At 37.9% G+C, this 26900-nt stretch overlaps 1 protein-coding gene and 1 pseudogene across 2 annotated transcripts in view; one reads left to right on the top strand and one right to left on the bottom strand.

Moving 5' to 3' along the window:
• LOC139442943 (cleavage and polyadenylation specificity factor subunit 2-like) overlaps positions 1-26900 on the top strand; it is a 233717-nt gene that overhangs the window by 116909 nt on the left and 89908 nt on the right. The window lies entirely within an intron of this gene.
• Positions 16732-19236, bottom strand: LOC139444085 (uncharacterized; annotated as a pseudogene).

The following is a 26900-nucleotide window of genomic DNA, read 5'->3' as shown; positions in this document are numbered from 1 at the left end:
TCACTCATTCAACCCTGAGCATGAGAAATGTCAACTAGATCCATGCTAGTAAAATGTCATAATATTTTTTAATACAAAGTTTTCCAAGTGTTTCAAATTTGGCAATGAGACGAGGAATAAATTATATCGAAACAGTCTTAAACACAACTAAAGATTCTTAAAAAAACAACTACAAAAATGAATCACTTGTTTCCAAAGTCGGAGCATTGGGGTTTAAAAGAGAATTTCAAAGCGCTTGGCCGGAATACCTTGGAAAAGCGCATTTCTTCTCCCAAACCATGCCATAATGTACTTAGGCTTTGACAGGACCCAGATTTAGTAAAGTGCTGCCACCTAAGACTGGGATCCCATGTGACAAATATGGAGGATCATGGCAATCTTTATCAGTCTATAGTTAGAATCAGAATCGGTGTTTCTGTGTTAGTGTTATTATCCTTTGCTTACTTTACTGGAGATATTGAAAGATAAAACCTTGCCCTGATCTGCTTGAGGTATTTTCTTATACCTTTTCTACTTGGAAAGACTCTTCTTTCTATTCGAGTGTCATGAAGGGTTTAGTAATACATGATAAACATAGGTTTGGGCAAGTTATTATTAAAAGGTTCAAGAGAAGGCAGCATGTTTAGCCTCAAATATTCTCTTCAAAACCAAATATGTTTTTGAATTTATCTCCAGGATGCTTGAAGAAAATAGTATCAGGTGTTACAGAGAAATGTGGAGTTGACGGAGAGAACTACTGAAAATGACTGCTGTCTTTTGTATTTCAAAATGTCAATGTTTTGTGTTTTCAAATTTGGGGATGTTATTGACTATTTAATGTTCAGAAATTTGAACATTGGATATCTCCTAAGTAAGGTTTTAAAAAGATGGAAGCACTCCGTACATGTCATTAAAATTTTCCAATATTGGAATCTTGAATATTTGATCTGCAAAACCTGTTGACTAAAGCTACACTTGTTTCTGTGTTAAGATGCTTATAAGATATTCATCCATAGTAATCTTCCATACTGTCCATAATTCTCCAATTCTAATTTAGTTTCCTAATGACCATAAAAATCACCCACAGTGCTTTGAAAATTACCGAAATTGGGTGCATATTGAGACCCTACTTTACTTAAATATTTTGTCAGGATAATAAAACTGCTTTGATTACAGTTGCAATTTTTTTTAAAGAAAAACAAAAAACAGTTTTGTTAGGTTTTGCATTATCCGACACCTTGTTCTGTCAAATTGGCATGCTAAAATTCACAATTTTTACTTTGATGAAGATGGATGTCCTGGCTGGGAAAATTATCCATCCAAGAAGAGGAATACTCAAATTAAGCATGGTCTTGAATTTCAAAGCTTTTTTTTTATGGACATTAAGATTATTAATTGGGATCGATGGCATGCTTCTACCAAGTGAGCGAGCCTGACCACCCAATCCCGTTAGTCACCTCTTTCGACAAGCATAGAATGGGTTGCTGAAGACCTATTCTACCCCGGATCTTCACAGGTACATTTGGCAAGGGCTCATAGATACATGTAACATTAATATAGACACGAGTACAGGTTGACATGAACGAGTATACAATGACAATGACAACTATGCATTAAATTTGTTTGTTTGTTTTTTGAACACATGATACCAGTGGGCATGTGTCCAGGGCCCTGTTCCATAAAGTGATCTTAGCGCTAAGTTGATCGTAACTCCCATTCTTTAACACTGACTTACGACAATCATAGCGCTAAGATCGCTTTGTGGAATGGGGCTCAGGGCTTAGGCATGAGGAAAGGTGCAATCAAGAATTCCTATCTTCTAGCCATGGTCCAGTTGTAATGTTTCCATGTTGCCAGACATTTTAATATTCCTCATATCTCCTTCCCCGTGATTCTTCCTATCTCCTTCCCTCTGATTGAGGAGAGCACAAGCCACTATTGCTGATGGTGTATGTGATACTGGAACAATCTTTGGTTCAGTGAGTTTGATCAATTTCTCTCAAGTTTCATGAGATGGTGAATCTCATATAAATAATGGTTCTTGTAAGTGTGTCCAATGTCGTTTGTTGTTTGGTCAAGTTTTCCATGTCCAGTCATTCTGTGTGGTATGACCTGACTACAATCGGGATCGGGTAGTCACAATGACTGCTCAAAATTTCCATGAAGTACCAACTTTTAGTTGTGACCCTGCACTCAGTATGTCATTACCCAATGCTGTTGTCAGTTCTTGTTGTACTTCACACTATCCCCCACTAATTTTTCTGATTTAGTATCGATCGTTAATTTAGTATCTACCAGTGTGAGTGAGTGAGTGAGTGAGTGAGTGACTAGCCATATTCCAGCAACATCACAGCGGGGGACACTGGAAAATGGGCTTCACACATTGTACCCAAGTGGGAAATCAAACCTGGGTCTTCGGCATGACAAGCCATCGCTTAGTCCACTAGGCTACCCCACCACCCATACTATCTGCAACTATCCACCACTAATTTGTCTGTATCTCCATTCCATAAAGCGATCTTAGAGATAAGGTGATTGTAAGTCCCATACTTTAACACTGCCTTACGATGGTCGTAGCGCTAAGATCGACTTGTGGAACAGGGCCCTGGGACAGCTTCGTTAACTCAGGGTAAGTGATTGAATGTTGTTTTATGCAGCAGTTGGCAATTTATTCTCCCATTATTTGGTAGATGTAGGCCGATGGCCTATGTTTACATTCAATTACATGACATGTAAAATACATTCAACATATTTATATTCAATAGTTGACAAGATAGAAGATTTATGACATATCCTCAGAATTATTTAACATAGGAGCATAAAAAGATAAAGGTACATAGCATGATTTTGAACACACGTACCGCTTCTTGCGACCATGAGAAGATAAATTTATTCCTATTAAGATGAAGGCTAAAGGTTTCTTGTAAATATTTTGTATGTAGATGTTTATACACAGAGAGCAAACTAATAGGAAGTGATATTTATCCTTGATATATCCTTAATTGCAATATTTACATAATCGACCACTTTGCGGTACGTTCACATATCTACCAGTTTCAATATGCAAATGATGTGAAAAACATTGAAATTGTGCGGGGGCCATGTTGAATTTCTTGATAGATATACAACTGAGGTACAGCTCTTTTCCAAAAGTAACTTTAAACTTTACAGCATGCTGTGACAATCCTGTTCATAGGTAAATTTTAGGCGTGACTTAAATTCAGAAAAGAAAGATTTTGGATGGTGTATATGCTGCGGTTCCCATATATAATCGAAATCAAAGCTAAACAGGATATATTTACATTTTGAAACCCAGTTGTGTTTGCCTTTATTAGATGCCTGTAACATCAGGTTGTAACACCATGTTGTAACACTTAATGGATAACAGGACTAAGGCATAGAAATAAGCTGGAGCCAGTAACTAATACATCTTTTGTAAGCATAAATACATAATGGATATCGTCTGCACTCTCCACACATAATGTGGTAAGGGGTAGATATCTTGACACCAAGAAAGCGCTTACACGGCAACATATGTACGCTTTCCATTTTATCATTTTGATACAACCCCATACCTCTTGTCCATAAAGCAATTTTTGGGTTATTTCCATGTCAAATATTCTGAAAAACAGTTCATGACCCAGAGTATCCACTTTACATAAAGATTTCAAAATGCAAAAAAAGTTTTCTTCCATTTCAAAGCAGCGTTTTTGAAGTATCTTGACCATGAAAGATTTCTAGAAAACATTACGCCGAAGTATTTGTACAAAGATACACACTCAAGTCTCTTTACTTTGTAAAACCATTTTTCAATTCTTGATAGATGCCCCCCGCCCTTCTTGAATACCATCGCTACCATCACTTTGATTTTATCCAAATTAACACCTAATTGATAATCAATGCAACATTTCTCCATAACATAATTGCGTTTCTGCAAATCCCTAAACGTATCTGAAATTAGGATGATATCATCTGCGAATAGCAAAAGAAGCAGTTGCGTCAGATCAGGATGCAGCGGGATTCCTGGTTTGTAGTTTTCCTTAATTTTGATTGCTAGCTCATTAATAAAAAGGGAAAATACGCAATTCTGATGGACTCCGTGTGGACATTGAAATATTTCAGAAAATGAGTTTTTACTGAGTTATAGACTGACTGAACACATCTTATCATTTTTGGAGATACACCTCTTTTTTTTAGGACTAGATACAATTTCGACTAACACTGTCAAACGCTTAGGAAATCCACAAACAGTGCATAAAGTTGACCCTTTTGTTTATTTACACAGGTATCTTTCAATAATAGACTGTAAAATATAAAAATATTGTCCACTGTAGAATACCCATGTTGAAAGCCTGCCTGCGATTCTACAATGTTACCATTGGCATTACACCAATATTATAATCTTCTGTTGAGGATAGACACGTACAGTTTACTCGCTACACTTAGAATTGATATACAGTAGAACATGGATATAACAAACAAACTACAAGGGACCGGAGAAATCAGTTTGTTAGATACGTTGTTCGTTATGTACGTTTTCGCTCGGAAACGTCCACCATCTTGGCTAAAACAAAACTCAAAACACATTCACGTTTATACACGTTTCCTCTCGCATCTATCTGTGATTCAGTTAAAAAGTACCCAATGATCCAACTTTAAATTGTTTTGATGCAATTGTCGGAAGAAATTCTATCTGAAATAATTACTTTATCAGAATAATATATTAAAAAATTGTGTTATTTTAGTTACAGCTTTTATTATATATATTAAGAATTATAAGAATCATAAGGGTAGCACATTGGTGCAGGTGATTGCTATTGCCTGATATTTTTACATATGAAACAATTTGACCAGTCACTGCAGGGACTTCCTGCGCAACATGTATTTAGCTTGTGAAAACGTTATGTTGACATTTAAAAGTCAAACTGCCTTAAATATTACTGTTAACGAGTCAAAGTATGGCATTTATGACATATGTAGTCATTCTCATGCAAATAAAGTTTGTTTCAAGGCATCAATAGCAGTAAACTGACCATAGTTGGATGTACAATGTGCATCTCCATGCTTCATCCTGTTGGCAATTTAAGTCCAGTAGGGAAAAACTTTGGCAATCCAACAGGCAGAGCACTACATTGGAATAATGAAGTAATGCATCATGACAGTTTTAGGAACAGTTTTTCTCACCCCTTGTCTACATATATAGCGTCTTTCAATATTGTTTGGTTTATTGTCTTTTGATGTCATCATTATACAAGACCCCATGATCTGGTGCTCATTTCCTACTGATGTCTCGACGCTGTATTTAGTGCAATCTGTTCAATGTCCTTTTGCCTCTCTGCTATAGGTTACACACAACCAAATGTTTTCCCATAGACTTCTATAGTAACGTTATGATTTTTTTTTAAATAACTAAGCATTCAACAGCTATTACCTGTACGTGTGTGCACAGTTTGGCCTTAGAGCAGCAATAAAAAAAATAAAAATGACTAGCTTAGCCAGCTCCTTTTCCGAGTACCGGAAGCTAAACACACCACCCCCAGTTTCGCACCAAATGTCACCTACTTGAAAATAGCTGTGGTCACATTCAGCATAAGTCATCATGTTGAAAAAGACAGTACTAAATATAGAAAAACATGGTCAGTTTTAATAACTGGATGGATGTACATTTGAAAGACATAAAAATCTTACAGAATATCCTCCAATCACAGCCTGCAGATATCTCTCGATCTGCACTGAAGGCTCCCTACGAAAACCGCACTCTCCAAACTGGTACTGATTTGGTGTAGTAGAACCTGTAGACAAATCAGAATATATTTGCACTTGTCAAATCTGTGATTTATATGTTGTATATATATGTAGCTTCTCAGAAAAAAAATGGAAATTGGATTAAGCTTCACTACTTGTTCCTATCCAGCATGTCTATATGGCACCAGAATACATAGTTTTGATGCACAGAAAGAGTTGTGAGAGTTTAATGATGTACACTTCATCAATGTTTTACAAAAGGCATTTCTGTATTAATAAAGAAGATTTTACCTTCATGCACTGACCATGGAAGTTCATTTATATTTCATAAAAGATGGTGGTCAGGGGTCAATTCTATAAATGATTGAGGCTGCATAGATCATATCACCCTAAAATATTTTTTCGACTAAAAAAATTGAACAAATCTTTAAACCTCAAAACCAGTTACAATACATATTTAAAATTGAGTAGTGGTCTGTTGTTTGCCTTCCTTTGCTGACATCATCAGAACATAGCAGAGTCTGCTACATTCATGGAATATGGTTTTGACACTCATGACATGATGCGATTGATATTGTTTGAGATTGCTCGAACTTACACCATCCATTGTTTATATAATTAAACACTCAAATGGCTGTCAGCATTTGGTAAATCATCTATGGAGGGGCTATCACAAATGTTTGTGCTTTCATATACTCCAAAAATCAAAAGTATAATCCTCTATGATATAGGCTGATGACATAAGTACACATGGAAAGGAATCAGAAAAAAAATCTCAAAATTGGACAGAGAGCATGGAATTCAGGCCAACAATAAGCAAGGGACACATTAAGCAGCTTTAAAGTCATCATATATATAAGGCTGGATAATGAACTTTACCAGAAAATAGGAAATAAAGGGGTGCATTGTTAACAGCAATCTCACACACTGACCAGTGAACCATACCGCCTATTAAAGCCGAGAAATTGAAATGGACCCTCAAGTAGTAAAAAGCTTTTTGAAACCACAACATGGAAGGAAATTACACTTAACTCTATTGATTTATTTAGTTAAGACTTTAAAATACTCACAGGACATCAAACATTCTTACTGTTTAATGTTTCAAGGTGGCTAAACTTGCTTATTTCAGTTATTTGCCAGTTTCAATGAAACAAAGTTAAAATTCCATATAATTTTGAAAATGTACAGCTTATTCTGACATAAATGTAATTCTTTTTATTCACAATTAACAGTTTCATGCAATACCAGCTTAAAATACTGTTTCTCTCCAATAATTTATGGGTTTATAGGGGAATGAAAGATACAATGCATTTTACTAAACAGGGGAGATAATTTAGTTTTGTCGAACACTATCACATTCTTTACAGATGATTTCAGAACCATAATGTTACATTCCAAAAGAGCCAGTGGGTATTATTTTCATCTAAGCAGGTTCTGGGACTGGTATATAGCCCTTACTTCATGTTTGCAAACTAAAAAACTGTACAGTGAGGCATTAAGGGAGCACTGTCAGAAATGTCTAGTGCATGAGGGTCATCTTATTATGGCACTTGATAGTGAGCAACAGAGGGGCCTCAAGTGGACTGGGGTTCTTAAATGTACTTACTGTACCTACATGTCCAAGTTCCACAACTTCTACAAGGTAATAAAGCGCAGCGAGGCAAAACAAGGGTTGTCGATCACACACTGCCAACACCGGACTTCGGATCAGCTTCTCCAAATGCCAAATTCGATGTCGAAACTCCTACTTCTTCTGCATGAGTGCACATATACCTCCCCAGTCAACATCAGGCATGTGAAAAGCTGAAAAAAGTGTTCAGACAATATCAAATGGCAAACCAGTTTGGATATAACAGCCAGGAGTCAGTTCTTGAGGGGACAAAATAATTATTTGAAAGTTATATGAGTGAAAAATAAGTCTGTTTTAAGAAACTTAATAGAAAAATAGCATCATTCATTCACACAAGAGCACCTAACAGAAAGACATATTGGTATGCTACATTGTTAACTATAAATAAGGGGATGTTTGACATATTCTGCTGTCAGCAGTGTACATGCTTCATATTCAAGATAACGGCATCGCGTAACTTGACTGGCAAGCGATTGACACAAGGCAGAAATTGTTGTGGCAGTGGTGACTTTATCCTAATTTGTTGTCAAATTCATCAGTTTCAACAAATTCAGAAGGCAGGAGGAGGGTTTGTTGGACAGAGGTACCCTGGGGGGTTCATGCTGAGATCGACCACAATGCGAAGCAACATTCATTTCCAGCCCATCCAAATGCTCCATTCAACCCAAAATGTCCCCAACTTCACTGTCATTATTTTTAAATTTGCCTCCATGGTGTATCCATGGTGAAATATAAACAGAAAAGCATGTAAAGTATGAATTACTGAAATGTGCACTCACCCTACAGGTTACACACAACCAAATGTTTTCCCATAGACTTCTATAGTAACGTTATGATTTTTTTTTAAATAACTAAGCATTCAACAGCTATTACCTGTACGTGTGTGCACAGTTTGGCCTTAGAGCAGCAATAAAAAAAATAAAAATGACTAGCTTAGCCAGCTCCTTTTCCGAGTACCGGAAGCTAAACACACCACCCCCAGTTTCGCACCAAATGTCACCTACTTGAAAATAGCTGTGGTCACATTCAGCATAAGTCATCATGTTGAAAAAGACAGTACTAAATATAGAAAAACATGGTCAGTTTTAATAACTGGATGGATGTACATTTGAAAGACATAAAAATCTTACAGAATATCCTCCAATCACAGCCTGCAGATATCTCTCGATCTGCACTGAAGGCTCCCTACGAAAACCGCACTCTCCAAACTGGTACTGATTTGGTGTAGTAGAACCTATAAGGGTGATCATTATGGCTACATTTATTTGCAACATAAAATTTTAATGAGCAAAGTCTGTTTTGATTGACTTGTCTTGAATATGCTTCGACAGCCAATTAGTTCTCCTGTATCAGGTTGGTGAATAATGTCATTACACAAAATACAGTTTAGTTCTAAGTCTGCTACATTTGTTTATGAATTGCTTGATCCTGCTAATAAGTAGACAGTATTTACACAGGCTTGAATGGCATTGATTTCGGCATCCAGCCTTGAAAAGGCACTAAATTGGCAACCACTGGTACGTATTTGGCGTAATAAGCATCCACGGCGGTATTTGCTAATATATTGGCTAGTGAACAATCCCATTTAGCACCCCTTCCGATTGATCAATGTTCACAAGACTTATTTATTCGCGTACAATATGCATTCATGTGTTATATGCACTATAATTATGGACAATTAAATTCTAGAAAAATATATATGTCGTATATAAACATTTCAGGCTGTCAGCATGAACCACAAAATTTATCTTTCAACTCTGGTTTTTTTTCACAAAATAATATTTTAATAAGAGCCCCCTATTTCTAATTTCGAGAGCGCCCTGGGCTCTTATTACATCGAATATGGTAAGTATGTTTCAATTTTGAGTTATAATTCTAATGATGTTTGATGACATCTTGCCAAAGACAAGTTGGTAACTTGATAAATGATGTTGATTCAGTATTATGACATTATGAAGTAAAGTAAGAATGTCCTAATTGGTATCTTCCCAAAACGTAGACCTGCCAAAACGCAGACCCATTAAAACAACACTCGTTATAGCTGGTTGCATCAGTAATTAGGACCCTGTACCCTTGATTAAGTAAAATGGTATCACCCATGTAACAAGAAAGAAAGCTGGGTAGACAACCTTCCTGGGTGGCGGTGCTGCTCCAAATTGCATCAGTGCGCTAGTTTCGCTCTCTCCGAAATTTCTACCTTCTGGATCAGTTCGATAAATCTGAAGATGTTTGGATGCTTGTGCTGGAGGGACTTGCCGATTCTGAAGTGGAAACCTTCTAGGTTGTTGTTTGTGTCGCATACGTGTAGCCGTCTAGGAGAACTTGTGGGGCACCTTTCTGGGACAAGACATACTCAACTTTCATAAGTCCGGCCATAGCTTAATTGGACGAGGTTGAAGCTCATGTTCAAATATATTTATATGTTATACCATACACAAGAGAAGGAATTATTAGTGATTGAGAACATTTGGTATATTCTTACACAAATCCCACAACTTTTTTAAAGGTAATGATTGAATAAGATTTGTGATGTACCGGGAGGGAGCAGATTAAAGAAAGGAGGAGTTTTTTTAAGACAATGTTGTTGTTGTCCACTACTGCTCATTGTCTCAACATATTGATAATCCCTCATAGCAGGGGAGTAGACCAGTCCATTCATTAATTACCGGTAGGTGTGACCAGCATGATTTTGGAGGTCTACGTTATGGGAGGGAACCTCCTAATTAATTCATTCATACCAGGTAATACCAGGTTATATAATAAGTTTTGTAATAAATAATTGTTGATTTCATTTTGATACTTTATGTCAAAGGAAGAGAGTGCATTTGTGGTAAGTGTATCATATATCGTCGGATGATGTTTTCGGACATCATGTGTTTTCAGACTGACATGGTTATTGCAGGTATCCCCGCTCTAACGAGGATTGTGGCTTCACACAGACATTGTAAATACTCAGGTGATGGCCTGTGTTTAGAGATAAAGTTGTATTTTTTAAGTGGGTGAGATGTTGTCAGTTGTTCTTTTGACGAGCGCAAAAAAATTGACTGTTTCTTAAGCATCGAAAAACCAAGAGCACAGGAACACACACTGCAACATTACATGTGGCCGAGAGAGGGCATTTGTCATAAGTGTATTGTTTGTTATCCATCTGTCGGGAGGTAATAGTGGCCAAACGAAATGGAGGTCTCTCACTAGTCTCAAAATACCCTTCCAGAACAGAGCTAATAAAAATGAAAACATCTGGAATGTTTAATTCAGCAAACAAGTGACTGAAAGCATGAGGTAGCACTGTCTTCTCTGTTACAGAATTATATCCGTTAGGAATGTCAGGATCCTATGATTCTTGGTTTGTCAGCACCTGCCCATGCACTAGGGTTTCACCAAAGGGATAAACATCGGAGACCTGTGTCATTGCTGGCTTTCCACCAACATTAGACTGGCACAAAATCAGTCAGGTCACAAAGCCTGATCATTCTGTTTTATTTTGCTATAAAATGCATGATGGTTACTGAAGACAAATCTGACCTTGAATCTCTAAAAACGAGCATGGACCAATTCCAGAGGAGCTGGACAGAATATGTTGAAGTACTTTGTCCATGTCATTCAAATATATTACATTTTCAACATCCTTTATGAATAAAATACACCGCTTCAAAGCTAATATTATACTGGCAATTAAAGCATGAAAGAAAAGAACTCCAGCACACTTTGCAGAAACATGTCTGATTAGCCTCATCTGACAGCTGATGTATGTACAAAAGTCCAGTGTTAATTATCTGGAAAGTTTCTCTGCACAAGATCAAAAATGATGCTGGACAAAGACTTTCTTCATTGGGATTGACATGTGACATCAAAGATGTTTCTATCCTGTTGCAGTTAAGATTAACCTGGTTTACCCAAGATGGAATTCTGTGATACATCTGTGACACATCTGTGATGACTGATCTGCCTGCAGTTAGGACTCATTTCTATAGGGATCTCACGTGGATTCTGTTGGATCCAGAAAGCCACATCCTGATTATTCTTCATATAGTTAATACAAATTTGTCAAGTTGAATTTGTCAACATCAGAATGTAATTGGGAAGGCTGGAATTGAACTTTGAGAAATTGACAATTTCATTAAATACGATGAGGACTTTTTTTTTTTTTTAATCAGTTTCATCAGAAGCTTATTTTCTAAGAGACCTCAGTACACAGGGAACAGCAAGTTTCCACACACACAAAAATCAATTTGTATGGCGTGTTAGATAGTGCCCTTTGAGACAATGTTAGTTTCTTTATTTGTTATATAGCACCACTCTCAGAAATATTCCACCAATCTGACAGCTATCAAGGCTGGACAACCCAGTGATTGGTGAAAGTCACCCATCATCAGGATACGATGACATGCAATCAACCAGTCACTGAGCCTGACCATGCAATCCACTCATGTGCCTCTTATGACAATCAAAGCATAGGTTGCTTTCTATGACAAGAATAGTTTGCTGGTGACCAAATCTGACCAGGAGTCCAAACCATTCATCGCTATTTTGTTGAGAAGACAAAACAATGTTTAGTTGAGAGACATTGTCATCAATCAACCATTACTTCAGTACAATTGCCGGGTGATACAAGGCCTGGTACATGACAAAACAGGGATTGTATTGGACATAAATTTTGTCTCTGATGTGTCAAATTTGGAAATGTTCTCGACATGTCTCCAAGAAATCTTAGAGACTTCCCAAAGTATTGTAGACTTGCCAGGGAATTTTGGGATATTTGTATTTCAGGGTCTATATATAGATGTCTTTGGAAACAAGTGTTTGTGTTTTCTTTGAGTTTTGACCCTTTTAAGACCAGTGCCCTTCTTCAGTGGTTTGTTTTGCTCGTCATGCCAAAGACCCGGGTTCGATTCCCGACATGGGTACAATGTGTGAAGTCAATTTGTGATGTTCCCTGCCATGATATTGCTGGAATATTGATAAAAGTGGCATGAAACCTCACTCAGAAGATGCTCATCCCAAAATATATAAATTTGTCAAAATCTGATGGCCTCCCCCATAAACTCCCCCAAATTATGGACCACACTCCATTGCAAGGATGTTTCAGCTTAAAAGGAAAATATCCATTCCCATCCCTGTATATATAATGTGTTACAAATTAATAAGTAATTAAGGCACAGTTTAAATATTTATGTAGGATTTCAGGTTTTGGAATCTGGATCTGTTCTTGTGTATCCAGCCCTATATATTTAGCTGACTTAATAAATGCTTCCATGATCATCATAAAGTATAAAAACAAAATAGATTGAAAATCTAGATTTACTGAATTACTGTTGTTGAAGCCGCATTGAGAGTACCAAAGATGTAGTTTGTTCTTAAATTTGACATGATCAATTTTCAGACCAAAATTTAATCTGATCTGAGCATCAGCTAATGGAATAAATTGTCTGTTTCAGGAAAGATTTAAACTTAGGGTTTTAATCATTTGAGATGATCGTTTTTCGGAATTGAAGTTACTGGCTGCTTAATTGCAACTGTCAGCTGTTTCATGCTCGGATGCATTAACCATGAATGTTGTATCAATGGCTGGAAAAAGCCAAGTCAGACAATATTACTCATATTCCCCATATTTCAGAATTTGAGATGATTTTGAAGAACATTGACACCACCATTTCACGCACGTTTAGACTGTTCTTTTAGACAGACGTTTTAGATGGAAACCTGAATTTTGGTAGTAGCCATATATAGACATGTCACCATAAATTACATTTTAGTCCATGAGAAATCCAACCTTGATCCTGCTCATTATCAGCAAACACATTCACCACTGTTCTACATCAATTTTTCTTTTGGGAAGTGGAATTTCTGTTTTTTTTAATTGTAAAGCCATCTAAGATGCTGCAATTTGTGAACCAGCTGATAAAGAAAAAAGGCCTACTGTATTCGTCGTAATAAGCGCCCAGGGTGCTCTCAAAATTAGAAATAGGGGTCTCTTATTAGAATATTATGTTGGTGAAAAAAACGGAATTGAAAGATAAGTTTTGTGGTTTATGGTGACAGCCTGAAATGTTTATGTACGACAGATATATTTTTCCAGAATTTAATTGCCCATAATTAAGGGTGCATATAACAGATGAATGAATGTTACTGGTTGTATTCACTGGGAGACCACTTGTTTGTGAATGATGGGCAGTATGGTTGTGGTGGACTGCTCCTACTCTGATGAGGACAAGGTCTGACAAGGTGGTCACCAGGGCCTCATTGTGGCTCTACATCAATCCCAATGATAATGATCATGACCATTCCATTGCCACTGGTCAGCTCAACCTGGGAGGTCAGTGTCTTGACCATGTGGCTGATACTGCCCTGGGCCCACTTGCACAAAGTGATCTTAGCGCTTGACTATTGTAAGCCTAGGAGTTACTATCATCAAAGCACTTTGATCGCTTTGTGCAAGTTGGTCCTTCAGTTCCAGTGATTGCTCACATCCACTCCCTCAGAGGGGTAATGTAGACTGACATCTACTCTCTGAAATAAACATATCTTACAGAAAAACAGTTGTTAAATTATTGTTATAAAACATAATAAAAAAAATTCATTTCTGATATTGCAGTAATCTAGACTTGCCAAACATTATAGACTTGCATGGGTTGTATTTGATATATTTGTTTCAGGGTCTGTATGACAGACTAAGAGGTGATGGTGATGCATGTTTTTATCCTGGTAATGTTCAGACTCAGGGGAGAACAGCAGTTTCTGTTTGCTTATGAGGCAAAACTTATATTGAATTGGTTATACTGGAATGTTGGGTCACAGACACTTGTTCCTGATGTCAGCTCAGCATATTCTATTTCTGCTTGTCTTAGCTTCCCATTGAGGGGGCACCACAATTCACTCTGAAGGTCGTACTGGAGACACGGACATCTAAGGTGCCATAATTGGCTCTGCAGAATTGCATCCCTAGACATTGTTCGAAATTCAGTTAAAGGGCCTTTGTCATTACCCTGATGTTAGAGATTAAAAAATAAAGGAGTACCTAGATTCAAGAGAAACTACAAGGACACTAGGACCGCTTCTAGTTTCTAGCATTGCCTTTGATGCAAGATTCACCCTGATAATAAGTTCTGGTGTGTAAGCACCATTACTAGTGCTCGTGGCTTGTACCAAAGTGAAAAACAAGTGCATCACTTTGGGTTTTCCTACAACATTAAGCTGACACAAAGTGATATAACTGAAATACTATACAAAGCTGTATGTATGTTTTTGTGTGTATATACTTGTTGACATTCTGGAACTAATTATTTTTCTCTTCATTACAGGTAAGTCTCAAAGAATGAAACGATTCTGCCATAACAGTATCTTGATTGCCAGTGATTATTAAGGTAGGTTTTATCACGAGACTACATTTGACAACATGAGCATCGCTGCACGCAATTTGGATCGATGACATGCATCAACCAAGTCAGCAAGCCTGACCATCCGATTCATTAGTCGCCTCTTATGACAAACATATTCGCCTTTTACAACAAGCATGGGCTGCTGAAGACCTATTCTACCCCGGATCTTCACAGGTCTCATGGTGTAGGTGTTCATAGGCTGCAAATTAGAGATATGATCTTTACCTAAGTACAAACTGCCATTCCCTGCTAATTCCAGGTTAGAGTTAGTCCACAACATTGAAAAGCTGTCACATTGCTAACTGTGGTGTTGTGAAACAAACAAACAAACAAGCAAGCAAAGTCTTGATCTCACACAAAGGTTTTGTAACTTTTAACTCTTTATCTGCAGTGTATTCCTGTTTTAGATTTTGTCTTTATTATCTATGTTACTTTTGTAAGTGACCAACAGATTCTCTTTCTGAGTCTGGTGGTTTCAGACTGGAGCAATTTGTGAACAATATAGTAATAATTAAAAAAGTAGAGTAAGATGTTACTGTGTGACTCATCTCTGACAAACAAAGCCAATAGCACAAAACAAAAAATTCTTTCTGTCTCTCTGAGGATGGATTGGAGTATTTATGTATATATATACCCATCTATGTCTTACGTATTACTGTCTGATTCATCTCTGTACAACAAAGCCAGTAGCACAAAGCAAAAAAATATTTCTGTCTCTCTGAGGATTTGAAGTGTATTTGGGCTGCAGATGGGTGCCATCGGCTTTCTTGAGATGTTTACTTTTTTCTTAAGATAAGGCCAGACCAATTTAATTGCTAGGATTACGGATTTTTTCGGGTAAAGTGGCTGAATGGAGGAGGGAATGTAAAAAAAAAAAAAGTACTTGTAAGAATTTTTTTTCGCAGGTATTACAGATTTTAGGAGGCAGGAATGCTGATAGGAGGAAATAAAAAAATAAAAAAAATCCCTCACTTGTGCCACAGAAGCTACAAAAGTATTTCAGTATTACCCACCACGCATGTTGCAAGCAATAGACCCTTTATCTAATGACACTCCTTACTGATGACTAGGGTTTACAGGTATCTTTTGGCAGTTTTCCACAAGCAGGTAGACTTCAACAACAAGCTTTTAACTTATTAAAGTTTTATTGTATTTTAAAAATATAAAAACAATGTGAAATACACTGAAATTTAAACAGCACTTGGCTTCAAAACAAATATACATTTGGCACATACAAGTACTTGAAATACTCTGTCCAGTATAACTTTATCGTGTTAAATGATCAGGTAACACTCATAGCTGAAGTGTTATGCTAACATGTGGAATGCACTTAAATTAAATAGCCCTTGACTTCAAAACAAAAGAAAACATTTTGCACATACAAGTACTTGAAATACTCTGTCCAGTATAACTTTATCGTGTTAAATGATCAGGTAACACTCATGGCTGACGTGTTATGCTAACATGTGGAATGCACTTAAATTAAATAGCCCTTGACTTCAAAACAAAAGAACATTTGGCACATACAAGTACTTGAAATACTCTGTCCAGTATAACATAATCGTGTTAAATGATCAGGTAACACTCATGACTGACGTGTTATGCTAACATGTGGAATGCACTAAAATGAAATGGCACTTATTAAATGGCTTCAAAACAAATAACCATTTAGCACCTACAAAAACTGTACCTGAAATGTTACAAAAAGTACTTTTTTCCACTTTCACTCAGTATCACACAGCATTTTCCTCATTGAATTATGAGGTACACACCTCCTTTTAAAAGCAGTCATAAAACAACAAAAGGATAACATACATGAGCAGAGACATTCTGCACAAATTCGGGCCAAGACTTCCCCCACATCACATCAAAATTGGAAAATGTATTTCAAAAATAAGAGGTACCATTTCTGATTTCACACAAAACACAGGAGTTAACATATCTTCCATCATCTGACAAGTACCTGCATGATTTACAGGTCAGGTAATGCAAAATGATTTATGATGTTCTCAGTTTTTTAACATTACATTTCCCCCTCACTGCAGCTTCTTTTCCTGATTGTTAACAAGATCGACAGATAGGCCTCACAGTGCTGTACATAGCCTGAAGTTCATGGATTACACTGTCATCAGCAAAATCTTCTGACCTGGCAATTCCACAGTGAAAGCAAACACTTGGCAAAGAACATGTATTACTGGCATAGTATGTAGTCTCCATTGTGGACGAACATCTGAGACTCTCTTTCACAACTAGCGTTTCAAAGTATGGAGATGCTGGAGGAAACAGTGGTGACCCACAAGTGTAAGAACGTCCCTCTCTCATGCGGATCAAGGCTGTTTTGTCTTTGTAGGAAAGTCTGGTGTCTGAATAAACACATTCGGTTTACGACATTCAACACTTGTTACTGACTCTCGAACTTTGTTTGCAGTGAGAATTTTCCTGTTTTGCTTGTCTCTTATTGAAGACATGGTGACAGAACTCAAGGAGGGTCTAGCTGAATCAGTAGTGTCTGTACCATAGACAGAATGAAACTCTTCAAACTTATCTCCACTTTCAGGAGATACAACAGGATCAGGAATGAAATTCAATTGTTCAAACTCATCATCAGGCAGTCTTGGAGGATTGATAACACATTACCAACAATCGTCAACTCTGTGAGGATCACATTTCTTGATTTGAAAGATGTACTGCCGACAGCGACAATGGCGATCCATGAAGTCTTTAGTTTATCTGATTTCTCCAGATCTTTCTTCGTCAACTTGTTCATATCAAGTTTATCATCTATATGATCTTTCAAAATTCCGAAGAAATTTTCAACACTCTCATTGCTTGCAGCACTGTTTATTATCACTGCATCCGTTCCCTCTCTAAGGAGACATTTTGTAGTGCAAGGTTCAGAACAGAGTTCACTCTTTCGGCCAGGTTTGCCCAACTGCCCATTGGTGCTGTCCTTGCCGTGATCAACATGTCCAAATCGAGCCATGCAAACATGGCTATCATAGCCAATTGCACAGATCCGAAAGTAGTGCGGTGATCAGGGCCACCATCCGTGTACATTATGAGTATAGCTTTCTCTGAATTTCCATCATCAGTACTGAAATGGGATTTGATGATGTTTGTTGTTTCAGCACCATGACGAATAGCATTGGACGGACTGAACACTTTGTCCTTTACAGTCACAAAGGCTGTTCCATTGAAGAAAGAATCACTGGCATCCTGTGGAATGTCACAGTGCAGAGCAACAGAGGGGATGCCCCGCACACATTATAATCATGATCTAATGCTGTAAGAGAGCTGGCAGTAGTACTGGAAAGAGAAGCATTATGTGGGCGAACACCAGTACCAACAGGTAATCTAGGCTCTCCAATAGGAACAATGGCTTTGTCATCAAGCCAAAAGAAATCGACATGCTCTCTCAATATCACAGCAAATTTCTTCAAGTAGACCAACTGTACAGCCACATAGAGACTATCCTCATGTTTTCCACGTATCTGTCTTGTTTGAAGTGAAAACTTTACATTGAAACGACCAGTGTAGTGGAATGCAGTCCTCGTCGTTGGATTGGCTGGCCAGAACTGCAGTCTCACCCATTCATTAGAGGGAATGAGTACTTCTGGATCTACACGACCTCTCACCGTTGACACAAGATCGTCAATTGATATTGCATATGGAAGGTACAGTTGTGATCCGCTCGTGGACGGCAAGGTCCCTTTCATGGAAGTATCTTTCAACTTCATCCCAGAAGGTATCAAACTTTGTACTGTCTGGGTTGCCATTTAGTCTCCGTAAATCCCATGCCACATCAGGATCATTTAACTCTAACACATCTTCAACACGTTGATCAATCACAGCTTGTGCAGTGTTGTCAGCACCACTACTGTCATTGGTCAAGAATTTGTACATGTTTCTGAGAAGAGCTGGAGACACTCCTGTAGACTGTTGGTATTTTGCTTAAAACTCTTTCTTCATCTGTCTAGTTGCATAATCTGGCAATGACTTGTGGACTACCCGCACAGTTTTAACTGTATTTTCATCTGACCTCTCGCTCTTATCACCTGGCAAACGCCATACAAAATGTATATTTCCGAGATAATTGCCCTGAAAGTAACTGTAATGTGCCACTGGTACAGACAAACGTAGATTGTCAATCCATGTTCTTCTCTTGTATCTACAGGTTGGGGGATAGTTGCTGATTTCCACAGGAGTGTATTCATCCTCAGAAGCCAATGTATTGTCAAGATCCAAATAATTCTCCCCCACAGGACCAACAGTTGCCTCAATAACTGCAAGAGAAAAATTCACAGAAGGATTTCGCAAAGGTGCACTAGCATTGTGTCGTTCTTTGGACCGCTGGGACTGTTGTCTCAGGAAGTCAATGTACTTTCTCATACTCTGGACCAGTTCCTGAATATCTTGATAGAGTGTCTTAAATTTGTAGGTCCATGGCAGCATGAGGAGCTCAGACAGGGCATCAATATGCTCTTGAAGTTTTGCGACTTCCATCTGAAAATACAAGTCATCAGATGTTTAAAAATCATTGTTTGAAGTTTGTATTACAATCTTGTAACACTGCAGTTTCATTAAAAGTAGACAATTGTTCTAAAAGTCCAGTTTCCACCCTTGCCGTACTATGCTGGAATTCCTGGGCTCAATCGTAGCGCCACCAGTGGATGTTACGAGTTTTGACAATTCTTAGCCTCTCCTATGGACCAATCAGCTTCCACCTCTCGTATCACTTGCATTTGCTTCAAACAAAATGATGGCACCCAGTCAAGACAATCTGATCGATAATCAAGATCTATATTGTGATAAAACGGGTCTTACATCGCGAAGTGCATCAAGTCCCCACCTTGATTAAAAACATGAAAAGATTTTGAAAATATCTGTTGACGAGTTGGCGATGCACATGCTTTGCAAATCCTGTAATCGACCGAAATCTGCACGACAGTTTACGAACCGAATTTCGATTTCGTTGTTAGTCCAGCCAAAGTTAAATTGAAAAAGATTGATGCCTGTATCTTTTTTTCTCTCAGAAAAATAGTGCACTGAAGTAAGTATTTGACTATGAGTTTTTTCAGGTCTGATATTGTTTTACTGAACTTGCCTTTTAAAAACACCCAAATGATGCTAATTTCAATGATCGATCATTCATGATCCCGTCTTCAATCAATACTTCCCAACACTAATCCATGATCTGTCCCCCATTTCCAGCATTAACTAGAGGTTGTCATCAGTGTCATGTGTATATATATATGTGTATACCCCAATCACCTGGGTCCATCTATTTTCTATCTATCAGCTCAGTAATGAATTTGAGAGTCCAAGGCATGAATATGGGTGGCCCAGGCTGGCAATATTGTGGCACACTTCACTACATTTCCCAAACTTTTACTGATGTCATTTCTTGTGATGCAAACAGCCATACTTCTTTGCATCCATGATGTAAATTATTTGTGTCCTTTCTCAATTTGTGTCAGGGAGTAACCTGGGTCTATCAAGCGGACTCTCAGTGATACATTTCGGGACAAGGCATGAATTTGGTGATCCTAGCTAGGTTGTCAACAATTTCATGCCTCACTTGGTCTCCAAGAATTTGATGCTTTTACATGCTCAGAAGTCTGCAATAGATGTTAGATGAATGAAAGTCCTCGACTGACACCCTACACCAGAAAGGAAATGTCAGTTATAATGTGTACTCTTTATTTGATAAATGTGCAGCCATTATAATTGTATTGCATCCAACAAGACTTTTAGTTTAGATTATTTGCATCCATTTTAAATTTGTTTTCATATAGGATGCAACATTTAGCATCCAGTCAAATGCTCTTGTTTGCATATAGATGCAACATTAGCATCCAGTCAAATGCTCTTGTTTGCATATAGATGCAACATTACCATCCAGTCAAATGCTCTTGTTTGCATATAGATGCAACATTTAGCATCCAGTCAAATGCTCTTGTTTGCATGTAGATGCAACATTAGCATCCAGTCAAATGCTCTTGTTTGCATATAGATGCAACATTAGCATCCAGTCAAATGCTCTTGTTTGCATGTAGATGCAACATTAGCATCCAGTCAAATGCTCTTGTTTTCGTATAGGATGCAACATTAGCGTCCAGTCAAATGCTCTTGTTTGCATATAGATGCAACATTAGCATCCAGTCAAATGCTCTTGTTTGCATATAGGATGCAACATTAGTGTCCAGTAAAACACTCGTTTACATATAGGATGCAACATTACCATCCAGTAAAAAACTCTTGTTTGCATATAAGATGCAACATTTAGCGTCCAGTAAATCTGTGATTTTGAGTATATACCCTTGTTATTTATGTACTGTCAAATCTTGATATGTACATGCCAGACAAGTAGAAAAAGAAGATAAGTTTATTCCTTTGTTAAGTCCATAAATTCCAGTTGATTACTCAAAGAGTATTCACGGACCAATCAATATACACTGTGTTAATTATCGAAAAATTATTCATTTAATTAATGTAATATCTGTCTTTTGAGTTTAAGACAAATACTTGGATACACATGTTAGATTCTCAGTGAAAAGTGTTCTGAGAATGGCATCCCCTTTGTAAAAGGATGCAAAATGGAAAATATATTTTCCTCCAAGGTTATCAGCTTGCATTTGATTTCAACTGTTTTGAATCTGTTAGAATCTTAATATTGCAAGACTTCTGAAAGATAGACTTTTAAAGCTCATCGATCTAAAACTCCTTGTCAGTAGAGGCCTATTTGTAATTAGTGCCATGCATGATAGTTAAACATCGTTTCTGTATGATAAGGGTAATCATCAACTGCTAGACTTATATATATATAACAGTTGAGTTAGCATACAAAGTGGTGAGTTAATGACTTGAAACATGACTTGCTTGTCTCCCTTAAATATTGTGTTAATGAGTGTAGTTGCAAGTTTCATTAGTTTCCAGAATGACAGGGATTGTTTTTGAAGATGTCATCCATCTATTTGTAAGTGACACCAAAGATGGGGTAAGACCCCCTTTTAGCCACAAAATGCAACACTGGCTCCAGGATGGGACAACCACTTCCTGTTCTGTCAGTTTAAGCACCATTGGCCTAATAAACCATGACCACTCATGGCTAAAGACGGCTCCAGAGATCCCCTATGTTGTATGGAGTGCTCCTTTGTTCGACTCAACGTGTCATTCCAGATTCCATGCAATTAAGAAGAGTGTACCTTCTGAACAATGGCAACTATTTTAGGTTTTCGCTTCATTGGGTCAACTGATTGCTTGTTAGCATTGATAATTGACTGTTTACTGGAGATGTCTTGGGCATCCTCTGGGTCTCACTTAGACACCTGAATTCCATGTCTTTCATATACTTGTAAGGATGACCCTGTCAGCAAGCTGACACGGTTAGGATATCATCTGTGGGATGACTCCATGCCCTGTGTCATAGACAAAATACAACATTGAGATTGGATCTTCTCTAGTTTCCTTTTCATTTTTACCACAAATGTAATTTGATGGTCACAGATGTTCTGCTGTGTAGACAATAATGTTTAGAAATATCTGGATATCAAGTATGACATAATGCATTGACCCAGATTCATTAAAAGTGTGTTAATCTGATCTGTCTCTCCACAGATTGAGTTGACTGTTCTGAGAGGCAGTAGGTGATAGCAAGATGCATCACCTCCAAACATCTCCAGGTTGACGTCATAGCTTTCTGTATCAAGTATTTGCTCACTACATAAAGATTCCACTCTTCCATCCATTGTAGAGTGTGTTTGGATGGTGGATATTTTCTAGAATATGACCTTGTGACCAACATCCATGAACCAACATATTTTGGAAGAAGAAGGACACTTAAGAAACTTCATCATCTGGATGTTTTCTCTTGTCCCCAGTCTACACACAATTGTCAGGATGTAGCCATTGAGTAGCCAGCAGTTCCCACTGGATGATCTATCTTGTCTCTCTGAAGTTGTCTTTGTGTCCAGGTGTGTGGTGAACACCTGGTGTCTTCATAGACAAGCAGTGATCCATTCATAGTTTTCACGGTTATTTTGCCTTTTACCCAGTGGAATCCATTTCAGCTGATGGTCTTGATGTTTTAGGTTTACTTGAACTGGGTCACTGCTTCTTTTGGTTGACTGAAGTCCCCGAGTTTCTTTTTAAGCTCAGTAGCATTTATCAATTATCCTGAGTCAACCACAAAGGAAATGTTTATGCCTAGACATTAAACCCCCACAGTTGCAAAACAAACATAATTCTTAAACATTTATCTTTACTTGTGAGCATCATTATGTCTGCACAGCAGACATAATTCAAAATTACCTTATCGTTTTTAAGTTTCAACAAAGTCAATAAATGTTATGGTGTCACTGGATCTTCTAGCCCATCGCTTCATCTTCTGGTCAAGACTTGATTGTTTACAGGCTACACTACCATCATTAGCAGTAGTACTGCTGTGCAGTGGCGGGCAACAAACAAACACGTACATTTTTTATGCAAATTGCTTGAGACGCACGTGCTTCCAGTCGGGTAGCGCATGCTTACCCTTTACATGAACACCTGGTGTCATCACTGATTTTCAGTGATCCATTCATATAATTTTCACCTTGTGCCCATTTTGCCTTACGTCCAATGGAATCTGGTTTGGTAGATGATCGGGACTGATTTTGTGGCATTTATGTTTTGTTTGTCTCCAGTTATTCTTTTTTATCTGCTTCTTTGTGGACATATCTTGGTTGAGATTTATCTTGTGCTGTTTAGAGGCCATCAGTTTCTCCAAATTCTGCAGTAAATGTCAGTACAAGTTCCAAAATTGGAATTACACAGGGTGCTAAATTTCTAGGTTTATGTACCTGAAATGATACAAATGAAAAGTATGTGCGTTATATACACCACAGATATAATTTTCCAGAATTTAATTGCTCATAACTAAGGGTGCATATAACACAGGAGTGCGTATTATTATACACGAATAAATTAGTCTTGTGTACATTGATCAAGCAGAAGAGGTGCTAATTGGGATTGTTCACTGGCCAAATATTAGCAGATATCAGTGTAATGTGTGGGTGTGTCTCTCTCTCTCTCTCTCTCTCTCTCTCTCTCTCTCTCTCTCTCTCTCTCTCTCTCTCTCTCTCTCTCTCTCTCTCTCTCACTTCACCCTTATATAAGAAAGTATTCTGATAAACATTTCATGAATGACAAGCATTGTTTTCATTCACTCACATTTTTCCTATTCGACAATCTGATTCAATGCGAAACACAAAAATAATGCGATCACTGTCAGTCAGGAATTATGGTGGAGTGAACTGTTTCGTTTGGACATTTGTACCTTTGTTTTGAATGTTTTGAAATCACGAAAACTGTTAATCTTTTATGAAACAGTTTCAGTTAGACAAGTCACTGGTCACGTATTTGTCAAACCAAGAGATGTCTAGTTAAAGCATGAGTTGAATCACACCAAGGACCAATGTTCTATTCAACACAATGAGTGCAAAATATGAAGCCCTTTTTTCATGCTCATAAATAGCACCGTAAGATCATAAGCACACTCCATAATACAGAACTGCAAAATATGAAGCCCCTTTTTGATGATAATAGCGGCGTAAGACCATAAGCACATTCCATAATACAGAAGAACTGGCCTAAGACTCCTCCTGACTCATCCACGTTCACAGTTGAATGTGTCTGTCGAGTAACCTTCAATAGACGAAGGTGGTAGGAATTGGGTCTCTAATAGATGAAAGATTATACACAGACTGGCATCACTCAGTTGGAATATTGCTGAGTACAGTGATACAATGTAACAACATATCTCGTCTGATAGATCTAATGTTAATGCCTGAGGTTACCTATGCCTCACTCACTCACTCACTCACTCCTCGCACTAAAATATCTCATCTGATAGAATTAATTTGTTAATCCCTGACTTTATTTGATAAAACAGAAATACTATCCACAGTGAGCGCAGTTACACACCTCACACCTCCGCACCTAACCATCCACTCTATCGTCACACTGAAATACCTTCTCTGATAGATCTACTTTGCCGGTCCCTGACTTGCATGGTAAGTCCTTGCTTCAGACACATGTCTGTTTGCATACTCAAGGAGAGGTGGAGGCAATACGTTTTGTCCAAACAGCAAGGCTCAACTTCCTTCATTGAAGTGACTTGGGGTGTCTTGGAAACCTGCTCAAGGAGTCTTCATCAAAGTTTACCACACAGGAGGATCAATGACCCAAAACATTGGGTGAATATCCTGTGTTATTTTAAAATTTGGCAAAGAAATATTGATGGATTATTTCAGGAGGAAGTGTGTCTGAGTGGACAATTCACCCCGTAGCCTTGAGTGAAAGTATGATTTTCCCCTCAATGGGCTCACTTCCTGACAAGGGGGTCATTCAGCTGCTTCATATATATCTATATACACTCAGTGTCATCCAATCCTGCAGCCTCAGTGCCAGCCGTTATGGATTAATTTGGTGTGATAAGGTCATAATTGTAAGGTGGCTTGATGTGTTTGTTCTAGTTTATCATGCCAGGAGGGTATTTGAAAAGCCATTAGCAGGTCTATATACATGTTTTATCACTTAATCTTGCAATTGGTGGGATAAGCGATAATTATATAGATGGCACATACTTTATTTGCCAGAAAAGATGAAGAATTTTTTGGATTTTGTCAAGATGCTCCTATTTGTCACGAAAGACACGATATTCTTTCTTAAATAGAACAAGAGAGATGGGTTTGATGCTGTTGAACAGTTCTTTAGTTGTATCATGGTGTGAGCTTCCTGATAAGGGACTTGAGTTCTTCATTGTTGGACAGTCCAACAAGTGTGAGTACCGTATTCGACGTAATAAGCCCCCACTGTGATATTTGCTAATATATTGGCTAGTAAATAATCCCAATTAGCACCCCTTCCAACTGTACACAAGACTTATCTATTCGTGTTTTATGCACTCGTATGTTATATGCACCCTCAATTATGGGCAATTAACTCCTGGAAAAATATTTCTGTCGTATATAAACATTTCAGGCTGTCAGCATAAACCACGAAATTTACGATCTTTCAACTCAAAATAATATTCTAATAAGAGCCCCCTATTTCTAATTTTGAGAGCGCCCTGGGCGTTTATGACGTCAAATACGGAATATGGTGTTGACAGGCCATGATCATCATGGGGTGAATCTTGGATTTGAACCAATGACTAGTGGACCCTGGCACACTTAGCTGCAATGGCTTAGTCCACTGGGCCTCAGTGCCCTGCTGGTGTATTATGGTGTAGGATATCCTATGCACAATTCTTTTTTTTGGGGGGTGTCTATATTCATCCAAGAAAGTTGATGCTAAGATAAGTGATATTTAAATTAAACATTTATGGGGAATTTCCTTGTAGTATGTAGGCAATAAGACAAGACGGGTTGATGAGAGGGACTGTGTTCCATGTCCCTGGCCTATTTCAAGTCAAGGTCAATGATGTTCTGTAACTGGTGACATGTGTCAGACTATGACTGTATCTGAGTATAAACAGGGTAACCATGGCCGTACCTTCCAGTCATCATCAAATTGTGTTTCACATCAAGCAAAGTGATCAAGTTTTCAATTACTTGAAGAATGCTGGCAAGGACTGGCCATTTGCCATTCGTCACCGCTTACACCTTTCCGTAACCTCCAAGAAGACTCTCTATCGATGAGCGTTATGTGCGAAAATATGACAAACCAATCAAAATGCACGTATGGCTTCAAGTTTTTCGGTCAAAGTATCCCTGAGGAATAATTTTTTATTTTACACATCTCTTGCATCTAAACTGTACCCGAGATAAAGTTATATGTGTTCAATCATACTGTATGTCCAGATGTGCTTTAAACTGCATCTGAAATTATATAATATATGGAGAAATATACGTGAATCATTACGCAACGAGTTGACGATTCTTTTAGCTATGCCCCTTTGCGCTTAGACGGAACCAGGTCACGGAAATGGCCACGAGAGGGGCACGTGTCGCTATTCGACTTGTCCCAGAATAACACGAGTTGGTCATGAATGGCAATTTGCCTGAGCCTTTTGTCCACCTTTTAAAAAACATTTTGCCTCTGTTAAGAGCTAACCTGTATGAGAGTCCAGGGCCCACTTGCACAAAGCGATCTTAGCGCTAAGACTGTTGTAAGCCTTTGTTAAA

The sequence above is a fragment of the Haliotis cracherodii genome, unplaced genomic scaffold (genome assembly GCF_022045235.1).
Source record: "Haliotis cracherodii isolate W230 unplaced genomic scaffold, xgHalCrac1.p SCAF_5, whole genome shotgun sequence".
In the NCBI taxonomy this organism is placed as follows: domain Eukaryota; kingdom Metazoa; phylum Mollusca; class Gastropoda; order Lepetellida; family Haliotidae; genus Haliotis; species Haliotis cracherodii.
This window is presented reverse-complemented; position numbering and strand designations above follow the sequence as displayed.